This window comes from Mus musculus, chromosome 19 (genome assembly GCF_000001635.26).
Source record: "Mus musculus strain C57BL/6J chromosome 19, GRCm38.p6 C57BL/6J".
Taxonomy (NCBI): domain Eukaryota; kingdom Metazoa; phylum Chordata; class Mammalia; order Rodentia; family Muridae; genus Mus; species Mus musculus.
The window spans coordinates 26,569,386-26,596,630 of record NC_000085.6 but is presented as its reverse complement, the minus strand read 5'-3'; the positions used below and the strand labels follow the sequence as shown (position 1 = coordinate 26,596,630).

The window sequence follows — 27,245 nt, the reverse complement described above, 5'->3', positions numbered from 1 at the left end:
TTTGGGTCATATACTTTCTATAGCTATATGAAAAAGTGGAACTTTCTGTTAAGATAAAAGAACATCTGTGCAGGATTTAAAGTTCCAAGGTATGTCTGAATATAAAGAAGTCACTATTTTATATTCTATCAATATTTTACCAAAACGTGTTTAAAAATATATCCTCTGCCAGGGACGTTCTCTTTTTTGAAACCTCAATACTTTGTTGTGACAGTTTGTTTGAGCTTATGGCTTCAGAGGGGAGAGAGTCCATAGTGGTGGCGGGGGAGGGGCGTAGCAGCAGGTGGCTACAGGAAACAGGGATGGCATCTTGAACTGGAAGCACAGAGCAGAGAGAGCAGAGTGGGAGATGAGTGGAAGTGGAGATATAAACCCTCAAGGCTCTCCCCTAGTGACATACTTCATCCAGCAAGACCCCACTTCCTAAAGGTTCTGTAATCTCCCCCAAATGGTACCTCCCACTGGAGACCAAGCATTCAAAAACCAGAACCTGTGGACGGGGCAGTTCTCTTTCTGACCACATATAATTTAATGATCTAGATAAATGAATATTTATGCTTCCCAATAACCTATTATTTTGAATACCCAGGTTACTACAGAGCATGTATTAGGATGTTACTGTGAGTAGTAACGCTATATAGCACCTTATAGTAGTCACTGGTTTAAGAAGTGCATGCTAATCTTAGGACTTCTGCTTTCACGGCTGAACCAAGCACACTATACTAGGACGTGTAGTTGAATGGATTGCCCATAGCTACCCACCAAGATAAGGTGGTCTCCTCAGTCCCTGTCAGTACATTTTCTACTCATCCACATTGTTTCCCTTAGAAAAAGAGAGAGGAAGTGAGGAGAAAAAGAAAAAAAAATAGAAGAATTAATAATTTACTAATTTCTTTAACTTTATCTCAACTTCAATAGTTGGGGTCATTTGATTGTTTTTGATTCCACGTGTGAGGGAGAACAAATGGCTCCCCGAGGCTTCTCCCTTCTTCCTGCCTACCTGTAGCCCTGTCACTGGCCTGTAAGTAACTCTCACCAGCTTGACCAGGGCTGACTGCAGCTGATGTGGGAGCCTAGGAAACACAGACCAAGAGGGCCAGTCTCCCTTTGCTCTACAGAGCTGAGTTGAGAAATGAGGTTTACCTATGAGAGCCTCCGTAACTAAACACAGGTTCCTGAAACAGTACTTGCCTTCTTTCCTAAGTGCAGTGCCCTGTGGCCCTCTGAAATTAGTGTTTTGTCTCTTCCTTCCTTCCTTCCTTCCTTCCTTCCTTCCTTCCTTCCTTCCTCCCTCCCTCCCCCCTCCCTCCCTCCCTTCCTTCCTTCCTCCCTTCCTTCTTCCTTCCCTCCCTCTCTCCCTCTTTCTCTCTTTCTTCCCTTCCTTCTTCCTTCTTCCTCCTTTCCTTCTTTCCTTCTTCCTTCCCTCTTTCCCTTCCTCCCTTCCTTCCCTCTTTCCTCTTCTTTCTTTCTTCCTTCTTTCCTTGCTTCCTTCCTTCCTTTAACTTTATCCTCAATACATCTCATCATGGCTCATAATTCTGAATGGGTGGACAAATACTTTTTGGACCAATTGGGGACACACAGGACCTTTTAACCTTCAGTTACTCAGCTATTTATGTTGCTTTTAGGACAGGTGCCTTAGTTATGTTCTCACTGCTATGATAAAATACTTCCCCAAAGGCTGCTTAAGGGAGAGCTTAATTTTGCTTGCCATTCCATGGAGAAACTGCCCATCCTGGCAGCAGACACAAGAATTGGCAGGGAAAGCATGGGGGCAGAACAGGAGACTGGCTCATCATGATGCATCCACACTAAGAAAGCAGAGAGTGAGGAAGGTTTGTGCCCAGTTTACTTTCTCTTTTACACAGTAGAGGATCCTAGCCTAGGGAATGGTGGCACCTATGGTGAACTAGGCCTTTCCACATGGACTGTCTTAATCAAGATCATCCCCAACAGGCCTGCCCAGAGGTTCATTTCCTAGGTGGTTGGAATATTACTAAGTTGGAAATTGAGATTTACTATCAAAACAGCTTATTAAAATGTAGATCTTATGATCAGGAATTTATCTACTGTATTATATGAATCTCTGGGGTATTCCATTATAGCAACGAATAATAGAAAGCTATAGGTTATTCCTTTTTGTTTGTTTGTTTGTTTGTTTTTCTTCTGAGAAAGGATCATTCTGTAAACCAGGCTGGCCTGAAACTTACCATGTAGCCCACACTGGCTTTCCCTTGGGGCTACAGCCTCAGACTGATAATAGAATTATAGGCAAGAGCCGCCATGACTGACTACAGGCTTTCTTTATTGACATTTAAGAGCTCTTTGTATATTTTTCTGGCTTTGTAAGACAGAGTCTCACTATGTGGCTCTGGGTGGCCTAGAGTTCTCTATACCGATCAAATTGAACTTGCACCGATCTTCCTGCCTCTGCATGCTAGGACTGTGTGTGTGTGTGTGTGTGTGTGTGTGTGTGTGTGTGTGTGTGTGTTACAGCATGCCTGGCTGTTCTGAATGGCTCTTTTTAAAAATCCAACTTTATTTACTTATTTTATTTATTTATTTATTTATTTATTTATTTATCCATCCATCTACCTATTTATTCATTATGTAGCTATTTGGTGTGTGTGTCGACATGTCACACAGAGCCTATGTGAAGGTTAATGGACAACTTGTGGAAGTCCGTTCTCTCCTTTTGCTACGTGGGTTCCAGTGACAAAAAGCAGCCTGAGTGAGTGAACTCGCCAGCTAAAACACTAGCTCTTCATCAGGTGTGCTTTTTTTTTTTTTTGTTCCTTCTCTCAATATTGTTTTGTTCTAGATGAGACATTTTTAATTTTAATGAAATCTAGCTTACCAATTACTTCCTTCATGGGTTGTGCCTTTCATGTTGCCTCTGAAAGGTCATGTTTTCTTACAGGAGTTTTATAGTTTCGTGTTTGCATTTAGGTCTGTAATACATGGTGAGGAAAGTAAATGCTTTGTATTCAGAGCCCTCATGGTCCCTCCCTCTCTCCCTCCCTCCCTCCCTCCCTCCCTCCCTCCCTCCCTCCCTCCCTTCCTCCCTCCTTCCGTCTCATCATTCTGTCCTTTCTTCCTTCTTTCATGTTGCTGTCTAATTAGTCTAGGATGACTTATTGAAAACACTGAGTGTATGTGTGTGTCCATGTGTGAAAGTCAGAGGTCAGAGGTCAGAGGTCAGTCTTAGGTACTCCTTTGGAGCTGCTGACCTTGTTCCTTTTTGAAAGAGTCTTTTACTGAAACCTGGAGCTTGTGGGTCATTTGGCTGGCTACTACAATTGTAGAAATCCTCTTGTCACTACCTCTCCAGTGCTGAGGGTGCACGCCATCTGGGACCTGTCCTACCTTTGTACCTGGGTGCCAGGCATCAGCCTCAGCTTGCACAGCAGACACTCTATTGGCTAATCCACCTCCCCCGCAGCTCCAAAAGGCTTAAAAAAATCCAGTATGTTCCCTTTGCTCCTTTTGTCAAAGACCACTTGATTATATTTATGTGAGTTCATTTTGGCCTTTCTTCTGTTTTGTTGTTTTTGTTCTTGTTTGTGTGTGTGTTTGTTTTGATCTTTATTTTTTGTTTTGTGTATACCACACCGTTTTCATTACTGTAGTTTTGCAGTGAGTCTTCAGGTTCTTCTTTCATATTTTATTGGCTATTTTGTGTCTTTTGCCTCTCCATGTAAATTTTAGTCTCTCTCTCTCTCTCTCTCTCTCTCTCTCTCACTCTCTCTCTCTTTCTCTCTCTCTCACACACACACACATCACCTATTAAATAATTTACCTGGACCCTAATTGGAATTATGTTAAATTTATAGATCAATTTGGAAGAACTGGTGTCTTGAAAGTATGGAGTTTTCCTATCTGAGAACAGTTTCTCTGTTTAGTTCTTAATTTCTTTCCAAGTTTTATAACTTCCCTTATAAATCTTATATTTATTTTATTAGATTTACACATAATCGTCCCATATTTTTGTAGTGATAACATAAATGATACCATGATTTTAATATCAAATTCCAGGGTTCACAACACAGTCTGTAAAAACTTTACTCCTATTTAAAACTTCACGTCTGACAGTGTGGGTAACAGCTCCAGAGCCGCCGTATTTGAGAGGTGTGCTTTTATTTCATGATGCCTAAGGTCCACTGTTTTATCTAAAATCAATATCTTCTTCACACACCTCTTTTTCTGTCAGTAATTTTTACCATTTGGACAATATTTTTATACTGACAACCCAAGACCACGTTACAAAAAAAAAAATCTGGTTAATGGGGAAAGTCATCCCACCAGTCCCATCTTTTACTATGATTATTAATTTGTTTTCTTTCCAGCTTTTCTCCCTGCACGGTGTCATGCCCCAACATGGTGATCATCATTTCCAGTGCTAATTGGGTCCAGAGGATTCCCTGAGGATTTTCCATGTGGGAAGCCTCCATAGTAGGTTATTGTATTACTGTTCTGTTTCCAGTACCTGCATTCCAGTTCAGTGGGAAGCGGACTTCAGTCGGAGTCGCAGAACTGGCTTCCACATCTTCTGCCATTTTCTCAGGAGCATCAAGTGAATCTTTGGTGTGCTGAAGGTGAAGTCCAGCTTCTTTGAGCACTAGACACATTTTCAAGCCAAAGCCCATTCTTTCCTACCTTCTCTCTTAATGTTGAAAGATTTTAAATGCAGGACATACTATTGATAGCTCCCTGTGCTTGCACTCGCGCGCGTGCGCACACACACACACACACACACACACACACACACACACACACACATCACACATCAAATGTAATTTCCTCAATATCTTGCTTCACAGCAGTCTGCCTGCCTCTAATGGCCACATCTTCTCCTATACCTGCTATGCTCAGGGCTGGCTTTCCATTACCTTCCCAGCTGCCCTACCCATTGTGGTCACTCTGCTCTTCCATGTGTTTCTATACATATTTATGTGTAATTTACTTATTTGCATTTACTTATCTAGTTATAGTGTTATGGCATGAGATTACGATAATCCATATTTCATGTGGAAATTATAAAGATGGAATTGAGTTGATGTATGGTAGATTTTCGATATCTTAAGAGTTGTTTTTTTTTTTTTAAACGTGCAAAGATCATAGGTACAAACAGTGATGAGTGTTATTACACCATTCCCATCAGGGTGCTGTGGTGGTTAGTTTGGGCCAACTTGAAATAAATCAACATCATGTGGGGGAAACCTCAAGTGAAGAAATATCACTATCAGATTGGCCTATCTGCAAGTCTGAGGCATTTTCTTGATTGTTAATGGATGCAGAAGGGCACAACCCACCGTAGATGGTGCCCACCCTAGGGCTGGTGGTCCTGGGCTGTAAAAAAAAAAAAAAAGGCAAACCGAGTAAACCTTGGGAGGCAAATCAGCAAGCATCCTCCTCCAAGGCTTCTCTTTCATTTTCTGCTCCAGGTTTGTTCCTACCTTGAATTTCTGCCCTAACTTCCCTCAGGAATGGACTCTGAGTCTCCAGTATAAGCCAAATTAGCCCTTCTCCTCCCCAAGTTGTTTTGGTCAGTGTTTTATCACAGCAACGGAAAAGCAAACTAGGACAACTGCATTCTATGAAAGAGAGAGAGAGAGAGAGAGAGAGAGAGAGAGAGAGAGAGAGGGAGAGGAAGAGGAAGAAAGGGAAGAAGGAAGGATAGATAAGGAAGGAAAGAAAGAGAGGAAGAAAGAAAGGAAGAAACAAAGAAGAGAGAAAGGAAAGGAAGGACAGAGAAAGGAAGGAAGGAAAAAAGAAAAGAAGGAACAAAGAAGAGAGAAAGGAAAGGAAGGACAGAGAAAGGAAGGAAGGAAAAAAGAAAAGAAGGATGGAATGAGAGAGAGAGAGAGAGAGAGAGAGAGAAGAAGAAGAAGAAGAAGGAGAAGGAGAAGGAGAAGGAGAAGGAGAAGGAGAAGGAGAAGAAGAAGAAGAAAGAAAAGCAATTCTGGTGAAGACGTGGAGAAATCAGAAATCCTACTCTGTCACTTTACTCCAAGAGGAAATCTATCAAAAGCCCTTGTGCCCTGTTGATGGGAATGCAAATGGCCCTGCTATTGTGAAAAATATTATGGCAGTTCCTTAAACATTAGAAATAAAAGACTGGAGAGGTAGTTTAGTAGGTAATGGCTTTTTTTTCCCCCAAGCCTACTGACCTGAGTTCAATGTTTGTTCAATCCCTGAAACCCAAATGAAAGAAAAGGAGAGCTAAATCCTGTGAATTGTTCTTTTACCTTTACGTAACATGTGCATGCATGCTTTGTGTACTCGCGTGCATGCACATACATACATACATACACACACACACACACACACACACACACACACACACACACGAGCACAGGTGTGTGCATACTTACATATCAATAAAAGCAAACACTAAAATTATAAAAAGAATTAAAAATAAATGTGCCATATGATCCAACAATCCACTTCTGGATATATACCCAAAGTACTTTAAATGAGGCTAGAGCAGAGATACACACATGCCCTTTGCAGCATTACCCACAGTAGCCAAAAGGTAGATAAGTCTTGTTGTCTGTATATTAATGGATAAGTGTGTAAATAAGATGTGGTATGTGCAGGCAATACAAATAGAAAGTAGCCACCAGGGGAAAGACAATTCTGTCACATGCTACAACATGAAAGAAAACCCATGAAGGCACCATGCTAACAGCAACAAGCCATTCACAAAGAGACACTATGTGGTTCTATATATGCTCTCTGGGACAGTCAGATTCACTGAGTCACAAGGCCACCAGGTTCCTGAGCAAAGGGTGGGTGGCAAAGCATGGGGAGACCTTTCTATGTTCCCTAAATGTAGAGAATTTGAGCAGACACTTTCTGGTGGTGTCAGGCTTGGCTTCTCACTGGCTCCTGCATTTCGTCAACAGTAAAGTTCATTATCTGACATTTCCCTGACATCTGAGAATGACAGTGATGAGTGGTATTCAGGAGAGAAGTAACAAATTATGTCATAGGAACAGGAGGGAAGGGACAACTCCGGCAGTGGCTGAGAAGAGATGAAAAATCACGAAATCAAAATGAGAGAAGCAAGGAAGGACTTGGGAAGGTGTAGGGGGAAGGCTGCACAAATTGGGAAGCAGGAGAGGGTGATAGATTCTGTAGAAAAATGACGGAGTCTGGGGTTCCTGCTGATGAATAGAGCTGTCAGCTAGCCAAGTTTAAACTTAAAGATCAAAACTGCCATGTTTTCTGCAGGTAGCAAATATTTATTGCATAACTATTAGTTCCGATGCAACAGCCAGTAAAGGAGATGAGTAAGAAGATATTTTATTGGGGGAGTCATGGAAATGCCCACAGGAATCAAAAGGTAGAAAGTCACATTGCTCATAGTAATATATTTGAGGTTCCTTTTTTAATAAAAATTCTTATTTATTCTGTGTCAGGAAAAATATCAGGGAATAAAATTATTTTGAAATAAGGCTAGGTGGAATACAATTCATATTCCCTCTCAAAATGGGCAATAAGTTATCATACCCAAAGAAACTTCCACGGCTAGTCGAGTTAGTATTTAAGTATTTCTTAAAATGGTTATTCAGGAAAAATTATTCATTTGGGATTATCCATACTTTTTTCTTTTTTTTTTCTTTTTTTTTTTTTACAACCCCTTTTCTTTCCTGGTATGTGGCTTTAAGCCAGTCTTCTCATTCTAAGAATGCTCCAAAAAGATGAATTAAGAAAAAGGAAAGGAAATCAAGTAAGTCAATGGGACCGCTTGGCAGTCGTGAACATAAAGCATGTGATTAAGAAGAGTCTGGCATGAACTAAATTCAAGGCAACTGCTTTTTTGCAATGGACTATTTTTGATCCTCCATTTCCATAGAAGGGGGCAAACTAAGATGGTAAGCCCAAAATAGCTAATATTCCTCAAACTAAGCTCATGGCATGCCAGAGCAAGTTCTAAGCGCTTTGCATGCATGAATTCATTTCATCTTCATATAGCAATCTTGTCAGCAAGGCACCCGTAGAAGCCACCTGCTAGATTTCCAGGGATTTTTGTGAACCTGATGTAGTTTGAAATCAGTTGTTCTGGGAATATTCACATCATAGACATCAACATATGCTACAAGCCCGTCTGGTGGTGCACACCTTTAGGTCAGGCACTGGGGAGGCAGAGGCAGGAAGATCTCTATGAGTTTGAAGTCAGGCTGTTTTACCCAGTGAGTTCCAAGTCAACCAAGGCTCTCAAAAACAAAGAGAAAGACATACGCTACACGCTGGAGATTTTGAGGGAAAGAGCTGGTTGGTAGTTAGGTTCTAAGATTCCAGGGACAGTCGCTCCTTTTCCAGAGTAGTAGAAAACAGAGCATAGAAAAGTTGAATAACTTGACTGTGGTCAAGCAAGAAGTCATTCCTAGAGATAAAGCTACATCCCAGGACAATACGAATTGGAAGCATAATAAGCCTTTTGACCATCATGCTTTGCATGTATGAAGACTAAAGTGCCCTGATAAAGCCTGGGGCCACATTTTGGAACTTTTTACTGCTTGCAGCTGAGACCTCAAACATCATGTGACAGATCCTCCAGCTTGAGATTGCTTCACATTGGTCTCTCCTGTGATACGGTGAAGTACGGTGTGAGAAAATGTAAAATGAGGCGCGTTTCTTTTCTTCCCTTCCTTTGTTCTCCTTTTCTTCCCATCCTTTTCCCTCCCTTCTTCCTTGCTTTTCCCCTCCCTCCCTCCATCCTTCCCTTCCTCCTTCTCTCCTTTTCTTTTATTCTCCTTGCTTCTGTTGACTATATCTGTCCCATTCAGGAAATACATATATGTACATACTATATATATGTATATGTGTATATATATATATCACAGACAATGATGACTTTCCTACCTGATGTTCCCATATTGCTTCCTGCTTGACACAGAAGGCAGCACAGCTGTGCTAACAGTGAACCTCTTCCTCATCATCATCACTCATAAGTATGTACTGAGCATGCCCTTTGTGTTGAGCTTTGAGGATGCCCTGAGGGACAAGATATGATCTTGAGGTTGCTCAGTAAGTGGATGCAAGTGGAAATCATTCAAAAGATACCAGAGGGCCTGTGAGATGGCTCACTAGTTAATATTTCTCGATGACAAGTCTGATGAGCTGACTTCAGTCCTCAGAGCCTGAATAGTAGAAGAGAATTTTATGAAAAAAAATAATTTCTTTTGAAGATAAAAGGCTATGGGAGGCTGCAAGATGGCTTAGCAGGTGAAGCGCCTGCTTTGCTAGCTTGAGGATCTGAGTTTGGATTTCCAGCACCCACATAAAATCCAGGCTCAAATCCCAGTGCTACGGAATCCAGAACAAGTGGCTCCCTGGAGCTTATTGGTCGGCTTGTCTAGGTAATTGGCGAGCTCCAAGTTCCGTGAACCAGGTCTCAGAAAATATGGTGGAAAGGGATTGAGGAAGATGCCTTTTTGCCTTCTGCATCCCCACTCCCATGCATACTAAACAAGAGCAAATACTCAACACCTACGAGAACATCCATCCCCACTAAAGAAACCACACATAACCGGGAGCTGGGAACCATTTGGAGAGAAGTTGATAGGAAAGAATATATTTATCCTAAGTGTGCACACTTAGATAGGCTGTGGTGACGATTTAAGAGTCAATGTGACACAATCTAGAACTCTGGGAAGGGAGTCTCAGTGAGGGATGTTTAAATCTTGTTGGCCAGTGGGCACATCTTTGAAGGATTTCCTTAATCTAGTTAGTTGAAGTAGGACGATCCACCTTGAGTATAGATGGCACCATTTCATGGGTGAAACTCCAGACTGAATAAAATAGGAGAGGGGTCTGAGTTCCAGAATGCAAGAGTTCCGGTCTCTTCCTTCCTGACGATAGACCTACCATGACTGGCTCTCTCAAGTCTCTTCTGCCTTGGGTTCTATACCATGATCCATAACATGGAACTTTGAGCTAAGACAAACCCTTTCTCCACCAAGCTGTTTTTTTTTTTTTTTTGTTGGGGTGCTTCACAACAGGAAACAGAAGCAAAACTGCTGTCACCATCTGAGAGGTGGGTTCCTCCATCTGTGTGGTGAATGGCGGTGTTCCTGGCGTCTGAAAACCTGATCTTTCCTTTACAGTACCAGTCCTGATAGTGGGCCTATCGTCTTGCAAAGAAGTTGGCTTCCTTGCTCCCTGCGTCTCTTCCTTCTTCTTTGTCTAGAAATGGTACTCTCTGAACTGTCCTTACCTCCTCCCAATCGCTATTCAACTTGGAAGGGCCATTTCTCAATTATTTATGTTTTCAGAAGGTTTCTTTCATCCAACACACATCACTAAGAACTGACTCCATGCAGGGTGCTCATTTGATCTTCTGAGTGCTTCGTTCTGCATCAACAAACTCTTTACTGAATATTTACTGTGCATAGGACAACTTACCATATTGGAGTTCAATTAGAAACTAAGTTTTTCTCCTTTCTCTTCACTACCTAGGGTTATCATCACCATCACCATCACCATCACCATCACCATCACCATCACCATCACCATCACCATCATCATTGCTCTATAGTAACTCTGTAATAGTCAGAGTTTATTACTATTTTCCTTCTACATAAACACCATTGTATTCGGTATTGCAGGTGTGGCTTGAGATCTCTCAAACTCTTTTGTGAGTTTCACTCATAGAGTGATCAGCCTTCACATATTTGTCAGTTATCCTTTAATTGAACAGTTTTAATTAGAAATCCTTTAACTTGGTTTGGAATACATATCTCAAGGTTTCTGTCCTAAATCTATCTCTCAGTTCCTCTATGACTCAGTTCCATCTTGACATCCCTGAAACTTGAATAGTGGGAACTAACTCCAACATTAAAATAATGTCTTAGGTAAAATCCACGGAGGTAATTGGGTCAATACTATAGTTTTCCTTGAAATTCTAAGAGTTCTTTACACCTACTAGGCTCCCCAAAATATTTAAGATTACAGAATGTCAGAACAAAACAAACAAACAAAGCCAGCAATAAATAAGCTGAACCTCATCAAAGATAAACATTTTATGCTTCAAAGAACTTTATTAAGAAAATGAAAACCCAGTCCAAAGAATGTGAGAAAACATTTTCAAGCCACTCTTCTGACAGTGGCCCAGTGCACAGATGATTCAAAGACCTCTTGCAACTAGACACTAAGAAGACAGATAGCCCAATTAAAAATGGGCAAAGGATCTGAATAGACATTTCTTTACAGAGGTCATTACATAAATGACCAACAACTAAGCAGAGATATTTAACATCATTAATAAATACAGAAATGCAAAGTCAAGTCACAGTAATACATGCCTTATTCCTCTCTAGGATGACTAAAATAACATATTTTTTTTAAGCTAGAAAGTCACAAGTGTTGGTGAAGGTGTTGAGAAACATGTTAGATATCATGGGCTGCTCGTGGGGACACAGATAGTACAACCACTGAGGAAAATAGTGTGGTGCTATTTTACTCAGCTAAGAGGAGAGTCACCCAGAATCCCATTTCTAGGGATATTCCAAAACAAACTGGAAAAAATGCTCAAAACAAAATTTTGTAGTGAACATTCATTCAATAGCCACAGTAGCTCCAAGTGGGAACAACTTAAATATCCCAAACCAGATGAATGGATAAGTCAAATGTAACATATATCCACACAATGATAAAGTATTCGGCCCTTAGGAAGGAGTGCAAGGTCATGCTGTCACATATACAGACCTTACAAATAGTACGTAGCTTCGAGAAACATGACACAAAGGCCACACATCTTAAGGTTCCATTTATACATAACATTTAGTACAAGGAAATCCACAAATACAGAGAGAAAATTCATTGTCACCAGAGGCAGGTGATAGGGAAGAGTAGGAGTGACTACTTAATGGGGACAGGTTTCCTTGGAAGGTGATGAAAATTGTCTTAGATTAAGTAGCTACTAACTGCCCTACAACATTCTTGATGTACCAAACGCCAACAAATCATTAAGTGGAAAATTTCACGTTATATGACTTTTACTTGAATTTTACCTGAAAATCTTATGGGATATTATTCACTGTCTATGTGTCAGATACAGTGGGTGTGAAATTGATTAAGATATTCCTTCTCCCTCCGGGCTTTCAGGTTCTCAAGAAACTGGCAAGTTAAATAATGCAGAGTGCTAGGATGTTCTCAAACATGCACACAGCTGTTAGCGGGACATCCTCTCTCCAGTGCTTTGGTGATAAGGACACCACAGCCTTCCAAAGGAGGCAGCTAGGAGGACTGGTTGAGTAAGCGGTACATTCTGCATCTTCAGGGTGCTCCGTCCTTTTGTGGGACAGACTCCGGCCACAGTCAGGAACTCAATGATGGACCAGCTTCTCATTACTCATGAAACTCCCTTCTGGGATGAAGACAGACATTAATCAGGTTATCAGCTTCCCACCGAATGTTAGGAAGGAAAACATCCTATTCTGTGAAAAGTGTAAAAATAACCAGTCTGTGTAGTCGGGCTTGAAGATTCCTCCTTGCTGGTTAGCTCTCCTGATATCATCAGGTGCTACCAGGCTGCCAGGGAGAACTGTCATCTACGGTCTTATCTTTCATGACATAAAGATACCACTGGAAAATCTGCCTCAGAACCCCTTTATTCAGAAAACCTCAGTTGAGTACCTGGATTCTTTTTTTTTTTTTCATTTGAACATATTAATTATATAAGGCAATTGAGTTTCATTGTGGCATTTTCTATATCTTTTAAAACCATTTTGAATTTGTATATATCTATGATGTACATACATATGTCTATGAGCACATGCATGCCCCATGGCACTCACGTGGAGGTCTGAGGACAGCCTCTGATGTCTGTCCTGTCTTCCATCTTGTTTGAGCCAGTGTTTCTTGTTCATTACTCTGTATGCCAGGCAAACTTGCCCCTGACCTGCAGGGGATTTTTTTTTTCTTTTTTGTCTTTGTCTGTTATCTCATTTTAGGAGAACAAGGATCGCAGATGCCTGTGCTATTGTCTAGCTTTTACATGAGATCTGGGGCTACAAACTCAGGTCTTCATAATTAAGTACCAAGTACTTTCAGTCACCGAGTCATCTCCCCATCCTCCTGGTGACATTTTCAGGCATGCACACAACCTCTCAACTGCATTCACCACTGTTACCGTCTCTAATTATAAGGGCATGGTTTTCAACCAGCAAGGATTGCTTCATCCTGAGTAACCCAGAGATTAGTACACACATCACCACTGTTTGGAGCTTGTGAAGAACAACTCAAATCTGAGGAAGGAATCCAAGGAAACGTTCATTTGATGTGTGAACAATAAATAGTGTCTAAATGTGTATGTGAAATGCATACATATACATATCTTACCCAGCCTTGTCTGCTAATTCTTAGTTTTTAAAAAAAATGGGAGAAAGGTCATATATATATATATATATATATATATATATATATATATATATATATCCCATACACACACATATACATATATATGAACTTGTACACTTTAAAAATTATGTACTACCTTCCTTTTATGAAACATTCTGGCAGCACTAATAGATTTCCGTCTATGGCAGGCCACTTTGAAACTATCTGGCCTTCCTGTTGCTGATGTAGCAGATGGAGATGAGAGCAATGGTGGGGAGAAGGTCCAAGAGAGGCCTGAGAGGGAAGCAAAGCCCGGCGACCCGGGTAGCATGGCCCCTACTGGAGCTTAAATTCTCCCTCTGTCCCTTCATGTCTGCTCGTTTGGGCCATGCTTGGAAGGAATCTGATCTTCTTCAATGACATCGTGGTCTTCTTTCTTCTGGTTAGAAACAGTGGGAAGTAGGAGCCCTCTGGGAACCTTGGGACTATGGGACTGTGAGAATGGGGTATCCAAACCTCTGGTTGAACTTGGACCTGGCAGTAGGCTTGCACCTTTAGAGCAGGGGTACCCTCCTCTGTGGTTACTTTCCAAGTTTCTTCCCCTCAGCCTTAGATCCCATGACTGTCCATTGTCACCCCTCTGGGGATATCTTACCACATACTGTTGTTTGCCTGAGTCCTTGTCTTTACCTGTGTAGAGGGCCCTCTATTAACACGCCTTAGGTCCCCATCAAGGTCATGTTTGCTCTTAGAACCTTGAGGATGAAACTGTCCCCAAACAGAAGCAGAGCCCTCAGCTATGACAAGGTGTTCATCTAAAACCCCAAGGAACAGAACAACAGTTTTTGCTGACCTCTTTCTTTGGCCTTCATAATGAAAAAAAAGGGGGGGGTGTTTAAAATGTAATCAATGTTTAATTATTGATGGGATAATGTTACCTTCATTAGTGCCTGCTTTCCTCTGGTAAGCTCTCCTCCCTGAATAATTACAAACAGACTCATGAAGCTACTTTATAAATTAACTTTTGAACATGCTAAGTTTGATGCCTGTCAGTGATACTTCCTAAGTGTTCCATGATGACTTTCATTTTTTATTCTCTGAGTTCCACATCAACAGTATTCATACAGAATCCTTAAAATCAACGGGTTGGGTTTAAGCTCCTTTACAATGTCAACTATTATGAGTCTAAGCCTTATGTACTAATAATGTTCATTTGTGATTTGACCAAATTCCCTTGAAGAGGTCTAAGAAAGCATGGGATTACATGTTCAACTCTTTCTGGGACTAATACCACAGCAAGGCCTCAGGAAAGACCGATCTCAGAAGGACAGAGATAGATACAGATGCTAGTAATCAAGGAGAGTCCTGCCATCTTCGCTGAAGTACCGTGTCCTGGCTGTTACAGACTTTTCTGCTATTTGAGGTCACCTGGGAGTTGTCCCTTTTGGTCTTGGAGCTGAAATCAGAAAGCATTCTTCTGGTTACACGTAGCTAGCAGGAACACAATAGCCTCAGAACCGGGTACCATGACGTTCTTGGCTCACAGGACTTTGCGCACTGCATTGAAAAACTAAATGAACTTGGATGCTTAAGATGGAGTTAATAGCAAGGCTTTAAACAATAGTGAGCTTAGCATAATCTTTCAAACTTTTCGTCTGCTTGGATTTCTTCTGTTAGAAGCAGTAGTTACCCTCCATCTTTAATTATTTTATATTTATTTACATATTATTATTATTATTATTATTATTATTATTATTATTATTTTGGGGTGAGTGTATATGATGGATGTGTGGAAGTCATATGATAATTGAGGGAGCTGGTGTTCCCCTCCTGTCATGTGCACTGTCATGTGCATTGTCGTCATGTGCATCATCAGGAGTGAACTCTTGTCATCGAGCTTGGCATTGAAATGTCCCCACCACCACCACTCTCTTCTTTCCTTCTTAACTGGGCAAAGTTCCTATGTAACTGAGAACAATCTCATACTTCTGATCATTCTGTCCCCCACCCCCACCCCCCAGAGTGCTGGGGCTACAGATACGCACCAATGTGCCCAATCTATTTGCAGATAAAAACCAGTGCCTTATGCATGCTAGACAAGTACTCTACCAAATAAACTCCATTTCTGCCTCCCCACCCCATCTTCCTGATGGGGGGTGGAAATAGAGCCTTGGAATAAGAGTAGAGCCTCCCTGGGTTTAAAAGCTGCTTTTCTGGCTAATGAGGACCATACAGTTTTATTTCTAATTATGGTAGTCCCTCTGATAATGTCATGTTTCTGGAAGAGATGGAAAAGTTTGCATCCTTAAGTGCTAAGCCAGCAAAACAGTTGCAGCATGTATTAAGCCCTGAGTAATTATAATATTCTATCCGATTCATTAAGAGCAGGAGAGAAGCTTTGGCATGAACTGTCTTCAGATTCTCAGAGAGAAGCACAGGAGAGCACTCTGCCCAATGTCTGAGAGACAGGATGGGGCAGAGAAAGCTGGAACTTAGAGCCTGTATATTAGCAGGAATCCCGAGGAGAGCCTAGGAGATGCTCTGCTAGCTTGAGGGATTATTCATCCCTCTTTCTTAGAGAAGCCGGTGACCTTTTCTTGCTTCTTTGGTAACCATGAAGAATCAAAAACTCACTGGTTTAGATTCTAGATTGGCCCTGCTTGGATCATATACCTCTATTTTAGTCAGTATTACTGGGTTGCTATGGACTTCTCTAAACACATTCCCTAGGATTCCTCTTCTGCACCTTTCTGAATCCTCTCTGGAAGGTCTTGGACTTTTACTTTGTACCTTTCTAGTGGGTTCCTTTAGTTGGCTTAGATACTACTCTGTATTTAACCTTACCCTGGGGAAGAGAAGAAGTATGGCAATCATCGTCCTCCCTTGGAAAATGGGATGAGCAGTTACTCATCAGTGGGGATTAAAAACCAAGATAACCATGTGTCCTCTCTGCAAGAACCAGCCCTGCTAATTCAGCTGAGGCTTACTTCTAGGAAGAGGCCAGCACCTTAGGCAGAATTGCTGGCTGGCTGGCTGGCTGGCTGGCTGGCTGGCTTGCAATAGCTACAAAGGACCTTTGACTTTTGAACTGGGCATCAGCATCTTGCAAATGAGGTATGAGGAACAACCCTCTATGTGGAGCAGACTGAGCTTGCTGTGTGTGTGTGTGGGGGGGTGGCAGTTGTGTGTGTGTGTGGGGGGGTGGGGGGGCAGTTTTTGCAGCAAGGCAGCAAAGGAGCCTGTTTAGGAAAGAAAAAAAGTCAACAGATACTACAGGATATCTAACATAGTTTAACCTGTTCACGGGAGCAATTGGGAAAGAATAGAGAAAATTTGAAATATGAAGCTGGTTTTATGCGGCGAACCTTTGACCTTGTGGGCAACAGGCAGCAGAACATCCAGCCCCAGGGACATGTGATTGAGCAAGAGAAGACTAGTTGCTTACTCACTATCAGGGATAGCATCAGGCTGTGATCTCTATAGATGCTCCTTAAGAAAGACTGAATTGAGCAAGACCCCGTGTCCAATCTTTAACCCCGAAAAAGGAGAGAGAGGGAGGGAGACAGGAAGGTCAGGGAAGGAGAGGGAATTTAGATAGATCAGACCTAAAGAGAGGTGTGGGGGTTGGGCCAGGGCTCTGAGGATAAATGGCTGGCTGGAGAAGCATGAAGACCTGTGTTTAGATCCCTAGCACACAAGTTAATGCTGGCTATGGTGGCATGCCTATGTAACCCCTAGGTGGGCCCTTGTGGCTCACTGGCTAGCTAGTCACTGTAGGTCAATCAGCAAGCTCTGAGTTCAGTGAGTAAGAGACCCTGTCTCGAAAAAGAAAAAAAAAAAAAAGGATAGATAGCATAGAGCAGAAGAAGACACTGGGCACCAACCTGGCTTTCACACATGCCTGCATACACACGGGCATACATGTATACCACACACAGACATACACACAATTTAAAAACAAGTGTGTGTCATTTTCTTCTAACGCAGGGGATTGGTATTTCTTCAACACAGGGTGTTGGTATGATGAAAAGAACACTGGGTTTATTAATTAATTAATTAATTAATTATTGTTTGTTTGTGATAAGATATTTCCGTAGAGCTCAGATTGGCCTCAGATTCCCAATCTTCCTGACTCGGCTCCTCTAGTTCTAAGATGGCAGGTGTGTACTATACACAAGTGGTTAGAATACTGATTCTTCACCGTGGGTCTGATAGTCTATTAGGCAAATTGTATATCTCTGAAGTGCAGTTGTTGTTGTTTGTGTGTGCTGTAGTGTGTAGATGGGTATGAATGTAGAAAGAAGCCATGGACCCAAATTTTTTTGAGACAGTCTCTCACTTAACCTGAATTTGTCTGATTCAGCTAGAGTCACTGGCCAGAGTTCCAGTGAGCGCCCCCCCACCGCCTTGACCCCCCCCCCCCAGCACTGCGGTTACAGATGAATGTTGTCACACCTGACTTTTACATGGGAGTTAGGAAGCACAATTTTGTTGACATCCTAGGAGTATTTGAGGCAGAAATCCTCAAGCTTTTCTACCCGAGAGATCTTGTTAAAATGCAGCATCAGTAAATGAGGTGGAGCCTGAGATTCCATTTCCAACAAGGCATGAGATACAAACTGCTGGTCTGGAGAGCTATGACAATGTAGGAAGGACCTAGAAATGCTTAGGTACAATGGGTGGGAGGTGATGCTATCGGGTGCAGCAGTATTCATGTATTCTACTTAGTTTATTTGTTTCTAAGTAACACATCCTATCACGGTACTTTTCAATGCTTCAAATGGTACCAGTATCCACAGTCATTTTTTTTTCCATTGGTCCAGTAAACAGGCTCCATAGTGGGTGATATCTTACACACTATAGACACTAGAAAGAAGAAAAGGATAGCCAAGAAAAGAGGAAGCAAAAGAGAAAGGTTAGAAATACGCTGTGCTTCATAGAGAAAATTGGGTGTCTTCTCTCAGAGACAGGGAGATGTGAAAGAATATTGACATCAATAGTAAGTCCAAGGGCAGGAGTAAGAGAAGGCAGCTACTTAAATGTATTTGTACTGATGATGATGGAGTTAAGGATGCTACGCAGAATAGCTTTGGCTTGATAGAGTTCCAGAAATTATTTGTGAAGCTTCATCTGTTTAAATGGCAACATCTACATGAAGCCCCCAGGAGTGAGAGAAAAGTGTGGGGGAATTACTTTTGCAACAAATAGTTTTAAGATGGGACCCAAGACCATGGATCTGTCCTGTAAGCCAGGAATGTTTAATAGTCCTTCACTGTGCTGACAACATGAAGGCAAGCCCAATTCCTTTCCCCGGGTCTTTGTGGTCCATGGTTGTTCTATCTGCTCATCAGCTAGATAGCCTTTGAAGTTCTCAAAAGAATTCATGGAGGATTCAGGGAAGATATGGACTAACAACAATGACGACAAAGAAAATCTCCCAAGAATTCTTTACTCAAAGGTCACCTCACTCTATCAACCCTTCCAAGATTCTCTTGCCATATTCAGACCTTGCCTTCACTTCCATAATCGAGCCTGATTATTAGTGATTTTAGATTTGTCACTCCATCAGACATAAGGGTATTGCGTGATCACATGTCTTGTACATTCAGACACAATTGCATGGAGCAGGGATCTTCTGCCGTATCTCAACAAATGGATTTACATCTGGACATAGAAGGTGCTCAGTAAGTGGTTCTTAAGGGAATAAAGAAACAGTGAAGGTTTATAGCAGATAAACGCTTGGCAGCACTTCCTTAGATAGAAAAGGCTGTGGCTAACACCTGGGAGGCTGGGGCAGGATTGCTGTGGAACTGAGCATAGCCTGGGCTAGGCAGTGAGAGGTTTGCCTCAAAATGAATAAAACAAACAATGCTCCTCACCCTGAAAACTGGAGAGGGACTACAAGAAAGAAGACCTGTGTGCCTCACACCTGCGGAGGCCATTCCTGGATCTCGGTAGGCCGCCTCTAATTTCCCAGCTAGCACCTTCTCGCTCAGGTAGATCACTTTCTTACTAAAAATGGCACGTAATATCACATATTGCCTAGGGTCTACTGAGATGGGTCAACATGATCAGGACACATCTTTCCTTTTTCTGTAGTTGTCTAAACACAGGTACTCAGGAAACCACTCAGAGGGAATGACCTCCTTCACAACATCTCAGAGGACACAAAGTAACTGCTGACTAAACTGACCAGCAGCTAAGATACACATTTCCTTATCTTTGCCCTCAGGAACCACAGGAACAAAAGAGTAGAAGATAATATCTCTTCTGCAGGAGAAACTTCAGCGGGATCCCAATGCCCCTCCTACTAACATTCCAAGTGGTGGCATCTCCCTAGGCCAGTAATTCTCTCAACCTGTGCATCTCAACCCCTTGGGCAAACCTCTATCTCCAAAAGCAAGATTACAGTTATGAAGTAGTGATGAATTAATTTAATGGGAGGGGGTTACTACTAATACATGAGGAAATGTATTAAGGGGTCCCTATCTTAGTAAGGTTGAGGACCAGTGCCCTACACAGTTAAGAGTTGTTGGAAATGTACATTCCTAATTCAAGGAGTTTCCCAGGATCATGCCAGTTGGTTCCCAGATGCATCCCTATTGAGAGCCAGGCTTCCTCCCTCCCTCCCTCCCTCCCTCCCTCCCTCCCTCCCTCCCTCCCTCCCTCCCTCCCTCCCTCCCGCCCTCCCTCTCTCTCTCCCTCTCTCTCTCTCTTTCTTTCTTTCTTTTTTCTTTCTTTCTATGTATTTTCCTCATTTACATTTCCAATGCTATCCCAAAAGTCCCCCATATCCTCCCCCCCACTCCCCTACCCACCCACTCCCACTTTTTGGCCCTGGTGTTCCCCTGTACTGGGGCATATAAAGTTTGCAAGTCCAATGGGCCTCTCTTTCCAGTGATGGCCTGCTAGGCCATCTTTTGATACATATGCAGCTAGAGTCAAGAGCTCAGAGGTACTGGTTAGTTCATATTGTTGTTCCACCTATAGGGTTGCAGACCCCTTTAGCTCCTTGGGTAATTTCTCTAGCTCCTCCATTGGGGGCCCTGTGATCCATACAATAGCTGACTGTGAGCATCCACTTCTGTGTTTGCTAGGCCCCGGCATAGTCTCACAAGAGACATCTATATCAGGGTCCTTTCAACAAACTCTTGCTAGTGTATGCAATGGTGTCAGCGTTTGGAGGCTGATTATGGGATGGATCCCTGGATATGGCAGTCTCTAGATGGTCCATCCTTTTGTCTCAGCTCCAAACTTTGTCTCTGTAACTCCTTCCATGGGTGTTTTGTTCCCAATTCTAAGAAGGGGCAAAGTGTCCACACTTTGGTCTCTGTTCTTCTTGAGTTTCATGTGTTTTGCAAATTGTAACTTATATCTTGGGTATTCTAAGTTTCTGGGCAAATATCCACTTATCAGTGAGTACATATCATTTGAGTTCTTTTGTGATTGGGTTACCTCACTCAGGATAATGCCCTCCAGATCCAGAGAGCCAGGCTTTCTTTCCTCCCTCCCTAGGATGCTTTAGAGGTAAGGGTCAGTTTAAGTCAGTGGGAAGCTAGGGAGATGACCTTGGTTCACCTCTTCACCCTTTAAGGGTATCTCTGATGGCTTCTATCAGGGTGGAATGTCATTATGATCTGACCTTGGAAATGTTTGGTGAGAGCTGAGCTCCAGCTTGTGACTCCTATTTTCATTCTTCGTGCAGTTTGAAGATTTAGCCCAATTTCCAAACCATCCCCTCCCCAGGTTTGGAAATGGCTTTATTTCACACTTTGCTGCAGGAGGTAAGTAGGTTTCTATGTGAAAATGATGGTGCCAAAGACATTTATGAACATTAAAAAATGTCTGAGCATGGCTTAGAGCCACTCAGCCTATTTCTCATCCTGCGCCGTGCCTTGTGGAACACATGTGAGTTCAGAGCTCTCTTTGAAATCAGTGGCAGTTATGAGCTTGGAGCAACTCTGTGGGGCACTGAGCAATATAATAAATGAGCCCCTTTGAAGACCAACCATTGTAGCCGGCCTCTTTCTATGCTGTGTGACTCTGATTTCTCAGGGGTGTTCTGTGGGATGGGAGTGGCTCACCAACACAATGCGCTCTGGGTTTCAACTTTGGTCTTGAAAGTTGGGAAGGGCCTAGGAAAATATGTCTTTCCATTTTCTTTAAAAGAATTGGCCTAAAGCCTTTTCTAATCCTTTTGATAGCCACAACTGGGATAAGTCATCCAACATCCACACACCTCCAGTTCAAACCAAACCAAACAAAGGCTGCTTTTCCTCTAAGCAGGCTCCCAGGCCTCTGTAGAAGCAGGAACAGCAACAATTAGAAGAAGGAACTCTGAACCAAAGTGCAGCTATCATCTACCAGGAGATAAAGCAGGCTTATTTGCATATGGTGATTTTTTTCCCCAGATCATTAATTTAATAAAAAGCAGAGACTATAAACAGATAGATTGTATGTTTCTCTGTGACATTGCAGGCCAAACTGATGTTCTGAAAACAAGAGATTTCTTAAGAATGATATCGTTTGAAAATGGTTTTCTTTTACACTTATGGGCATGTATGTGCACACATGTACATATGCACACACATGTGTGTATATATGCTACATTACATGTGTGGAAACCAGAGTACAATGAGACAATTCCCACCATGACACTTCTAGGGACAGAATTTAGGTGCTCGAGCTTAAGCACACATGCCTTTGCTTGTTGAGGCACCATCTCACCTGCTAAAGAATGGTATTCTTAAAACAGCATTAAAACAGTTAGGCTTTTATTTTTGGCTAAACATCTTCCAAATGGGTTGTATCGGTATTTCAAATAAGCAAGTTCAAAGAGGCAAGTATGTCCAGATTTGTTACTTCTCAAAGAAGGCAGAATTATCTGGCCCAATTTCTCAAGACAAGTTTGAATGATTGTCTGTTGCCTCCTGCATAGAAGGCAGAGCCAGTTAGTCTACTCAGCAACTCTTCTCTGCTTCCCACAGCCTACATGCTAGCCGTACTTAGCAGAGAGGCAGTGGAGGGTCAGGGTAGAGCTGGGGTGTAAACTGAGGCCAAGTGAGCCTCCCCCAGCCCCAGTGCAGAGTACACTGCATGGTGAAAAGTTAGCCCTTTCTCCAGTTGGTAGATAGCCTACCCCACCCTGCATGTTATTTTTCTACAATGAAAAGTAGATAAGCAAATATTGACTCAAAGTAAGCCCCCAAAGGAGCCAATCAAGAATAATTAATTGTAAGAAAAAGAATCAGGTGAAATAGATTTCTAGGAAATTTGCATTTCAAGATGTAAATGGGAAATCACAAACTTCTGAGTTCTTTCTACTGTCTTTGAAACTTTTCCTAAAACAGGAACAAAAGACATGGGATAGTCTTCATAATTATTGATGACATTAGACATTCTGGGGTTTACTTACATTCTGCCTCATGGAAAGATGATGGTTGGTAGGTAGATTTTAGATATAAAATTAAGTGCTGTGGACAAAGAACAAATGGAAAAGAAAATCTTATTAGGTAGAGACCAAAAAAAAAAATAGTACATTAAATGGTGTATCACATTTAGAATGGCTAGAAAACACAAAATCCTAACCAAAATATATCAGCTGTAAGACAATGTTACTAACAGCTCATGGGTATTGAGAGTTGGTGATTGGCCAGATAGCATACTGAAGATTTTTGCATTAACTACTTTGCTGAATCTTCTACAAGGCAGGCACTATAATTTTTGCTGTCATATAGATGAGAAGATAGAAATCCAGAAAAGTTAACAGGCTCAAGGTTAAGTTGCTAATGGATGGATGCATGGATGCATTCTGGCTTAGAGACTGTATTTTCCCATCTCTGCCTCTGCACCAAGGAAACACACAAACTCACTGCTTTTGCTCCTGAGCAATCGATTGTCTCCTGGCAATTAGGTCCAAGAAAGATGCTCTCGGGGCCCTCATGAGAGGAACACAAGTGGTACAGAGAGTTGAGCATGTCTTCCTGAATTCCCTTCTGAGAGGCTAAAGGAACTAAGACACCCAGGGCTGTTTGTTGCTTATTGGGTTCCCCAGTGTAAGCCAAGGCCTGATGCCAACACACAATTTAGGAAAAGCAAGCAACAGTGAAAAAGACCAAAAATAGAATGGCTTAGGTATTTAGTTTGGATGGTTTACCTTGAACTTGAGATGTAATGTAAACTATCTGAAGAGATGGATGGACTTCGGGTCCTTCAGCAATCCTCCCTGGACCCTCCTCAGCTGTAAACATTCTGCGAGCACTGCTCTGCTGGGGGAGAAAGAAAAATCACAACCAAGCCAAGTGGAGACCATAAATCTGGGTCGAAACTAATCTCAGCTGTGCCTTTAATGTGACTCTCCAGTCCTATTACATGTGCGGCTCCCATGTCCCTCACCCACTATTCCAAGTCTTCCCGGTTCCTCAAAGTGCTCAATCTTCTGTCTTCAGGATGGCCTTGATTTGAATTGAGGGACCAGTAGCAATCAGAGTGGCTTCTTTCATTTCGCCATTCATTTGCCCCAAACCCACCTGTACCTGTATCTGTTCTCCTCTTATAATCATCTCTAGCAACTCCACCCATGAGGGTAAGGACATTTTTTTTTCCCACCTGATAGATATCCTCAGGGACTTGGCTTCATTAATGTCCTTTTAACTGAAATGTTCTTTTGGCTATTTTCAATTGTCAAGGCGTTCCTTCGGCAAAAAAGCAAGCACATGAAAACCCTGCCCTGACTTTAGTCTTCCCTCTTTCATATGCTGACTGCTGTCTTAGAAAATGCTACCTGAGTTTACTATTTGTGACTCCACACTGTCCATTCCTACTTTGACCCACTCCTTTATGGTTCTACCCATCTCATTGCACAGACTGCCTTGCCTTCTTCACCTCCAAACCTAACCCCTCCTGTTGTGTTGCCTCTCATCTGTTCTTGGGATGTTGGTTTCTACACTACCCACCTTTTCATTCTCGTCCACTCTACCTCATTACAGGGTGTGCCTCAATGGTTTCTATTCATCCATCCTTCCCTGAAGTCAGTGTGCTTTTCACCCAGTTTATTCACTTTGGGGAGATGTAGTCTTTGCTGATGCTTCATATCTAAATCCCTATCTTGAGTCTCTTCCATCTCTAGGCTTTTTCTAAATGATTGTACCTAAATACCCTATAGGCCAATCAAACTCAGGGAGTCCACAGCTTCCAAGCTGTTCATCTGTGCTATGGGACCCCCAACCTGTTTTTTTCCTGTTTGTATTAGTGAAAGTTTGGGGGCTTCACCCCTTTCCCCAAGATGTAGACTGAAGGGGTTTTGACTCCCATCTCAGATCCAAACAACACACTCTATTTATTGCCCTCTTTGCATAGTGAAATGACCATCAATAAGCCCATAAACTCCCTTCACTCCTGTAGGATGGTCCTTGGTCTTTACCTGGTCTCCAGGAATCCTCACCTCTAATCTTCCTTTTCTTTTCGCCTCAGAATTCAAATACGAAAACTCAATCACTTGTAGAGGTATGGATTTTCTTCTCTGAGTATAACATAACATGTTCACTCTATCCCATCTTGGAGTAGATACTACTTTGGCCAGGTAGCCATGGCAGCCAATGGTGCAGTACAATTCAGAGGTAGCTGGTGTATGATAATAGTAAAGGGCCTATTAATAGGTAGTTCCTAGTAGATGGATGAAGGGCCACTCGCAGAATCTTTACTTGTAGTCCAGCCATTATGTTGGCCTGACCCCTTCTTCAGCTGCAAGTGACCTTGGTATGTTCTAGAGTGTATAGGAAGTGGAAGGTTAACTACGGGGGAGAGGGGGTGAGGGCACTCCATGATGGAGTTTCTATGAGAGTCTCATGGTGAGTGGGACTTTAGGGTGACATCATGATGATGGTGATGATGATGGTCCTTGGCATCACCCAGACTCCTGTAATTCTGTAATTGTTCATGTATGTTCTCAAGCTAATAACCTCACTGGTTCTCCACATAGGATTTGGTGGAAATGTTACTCTGTCTGTCTTTAGTGCCATACCTGGGTGGCTAGATGTTTGTTCACATCTCCCTAGGAAATAACATAAGAGTATCACATGACTGATAGCATATAGTTTAAAGTCTTCTGTCTGCCCAGGAAACACATATTCATTAATGTTTCTACTTCCTCTGGGAGGTTTTCCAGGACATATTAGATGTGTTATTCTAATCTTTCACTCAGGTTTTTGTGTCACTCAATTTAATAAATCTCATTGTCTTGCCTGTATGTAAATCTGACCCTTCACTTGTTTAAACACCTTGACAGCAAGCCCTTGCCTTTCTTAACTTTGCACCTTTAATGTGCAGCACACTAGTAGCTACTCAATAAACATTGAGTGAATGAAGATGTATGTATAGTTTTAGGTATATAATCATGATAAGTAGGAAAACATTTGCCCAGGGAATCACAAAGCATTATCCTGACAAAATTAAAATCAGGAATGTCTTCTTGATTATATACATAACCCTGGAGACACACTTAGGGATATATCCTGACCACAACTTGTCCTGCAGTCAGAATATGTTTTCCAAGTCACTTCTGGGACATGCATTTGTTTATGGAGACTTTTATACCATGGTGATGGTTGTGCTTGATGGCCTTGACCTGGAGAGTCCAGGGTTTTTTTTTTTTTTTTTTCTTTAGTGAATTAGCTGAAGTGGGTGCTGGGAAAGAGATGAGATCAGAGCCATGCATCTGTTCTGCTGAGACACTTCCCTTTGTGAAGATGGCTTTCAGGATTTCTTCCAACAGCTTCCTTCGCTCCCATCAGATAAATTTCAAACACTAATCTGAACCCCACCAGATGCCAAGGTCAAAGATTCAAGGCTCCTCTCTGGGAAATCGTAGCTTTCACTCTGTCTCCGTGTGCAATGATGGGGAAGACCTGCAGAGTTTTGTTTCCAATGTAATGTTCTCTCACTCTTCAAGCTGGATGAACCTTCTCTTTAATTTCTATCATCCCAACAAGAGACCGATATTCAATTACTTCTTATCGACTCTCTCTCCCTCCCTGTCAGACTTAAGAGATTATATACTGAGCTATGAAAAGTGGTAAGATTTACCAGGAAGGAGGGATAAAAAAATTTACCTGAAGCTCTAGAAACATCTCGGGGGCAGGTGGCTGGCTATGGACACCCATTTTGCAAACCAGGTACCTGGGAAAATGACATCCATTCATAACTGGGGCTCTGCCTCGTGCTTGACTCCAGGGTTTCTATCATAGGGAAAATGAAACTCTAATACAATCTGCTTATTTAGACTCTTACCCTAGTCTCTTTGGGCTTTCAGTCCCCATACCATTTGATGCTTCAGTCAATATACAACTAGCAGTTTGTATATTGAATTTTGTTGTTGTATTCTAGAGATTTATTGGCTGACATCTTCATCTTTGCCATGATCTTAAATTGATTTAATGATGAATGAAGCTGAGTCTAGAGCAGTGCTTCATTTACTGGGATTTTGACCTGGCCTAGAGTTTTATGAAATTTTGAATTTTAATGGTCAATCTGTATTTTAATGATTAAATTCCTTTAACTTCCTTTTTGAACCCTCTAAAGAACACCAAGTTACCAATTCTGAATCAAGATAAACATTAAAAAAAAAATGGGAGTTTGGGCCAGTGAGACAGTTCAGGGGTGGCAAGACATGTGGAGAAAAATCCCGATGTCCTGGATTGAGTCCCTTGGAAGCCACCTAAAGGTAGAGGGGTAATATGATCTGCACAAAGTTGTCCTGTGACCTCTGCATGCTTACCCTGGTGCAAGTATGTGCACATATAGCATGTGCATACATGCACACACACATGCATGTGCATCTATACACAGATATACACACATTAATAATACATGAATAAAAATGTAAGTGAGAAATATAGGCT

The 27,245-nt window shown here is 42.0% G+C and overlaps 1 long non-coding RNA gene across 2 annotated transcripts in view; it reads left to right on the top strand.

The window, feature by feature from the left end:
• Gm52395 overlaps window positions 1-27,245 on the top strand; it is an 86,463-nt gene that overhangs the window by 9,880 nt on the left and 49,338 nt on the right. Inside the window, exons 3-4 of one of the 2 annotated variants that reach the window (XR_003952910.1) lie at window positions 4,484-4,595; window positions 5,445-5,701. The exons of the other annotated variant lie outside the window; for it this stretch is intronic. This is a non-coding gene — a long non-coding RNA (predicted gene, 52395). Of the gene's footprint in view, window positions 1-4,483; window positions 4,596-5,444; window positions 5,702-27,245 lie in introns of those variants that run through there. 2 annotated transcript variants of the gene reach the window in all.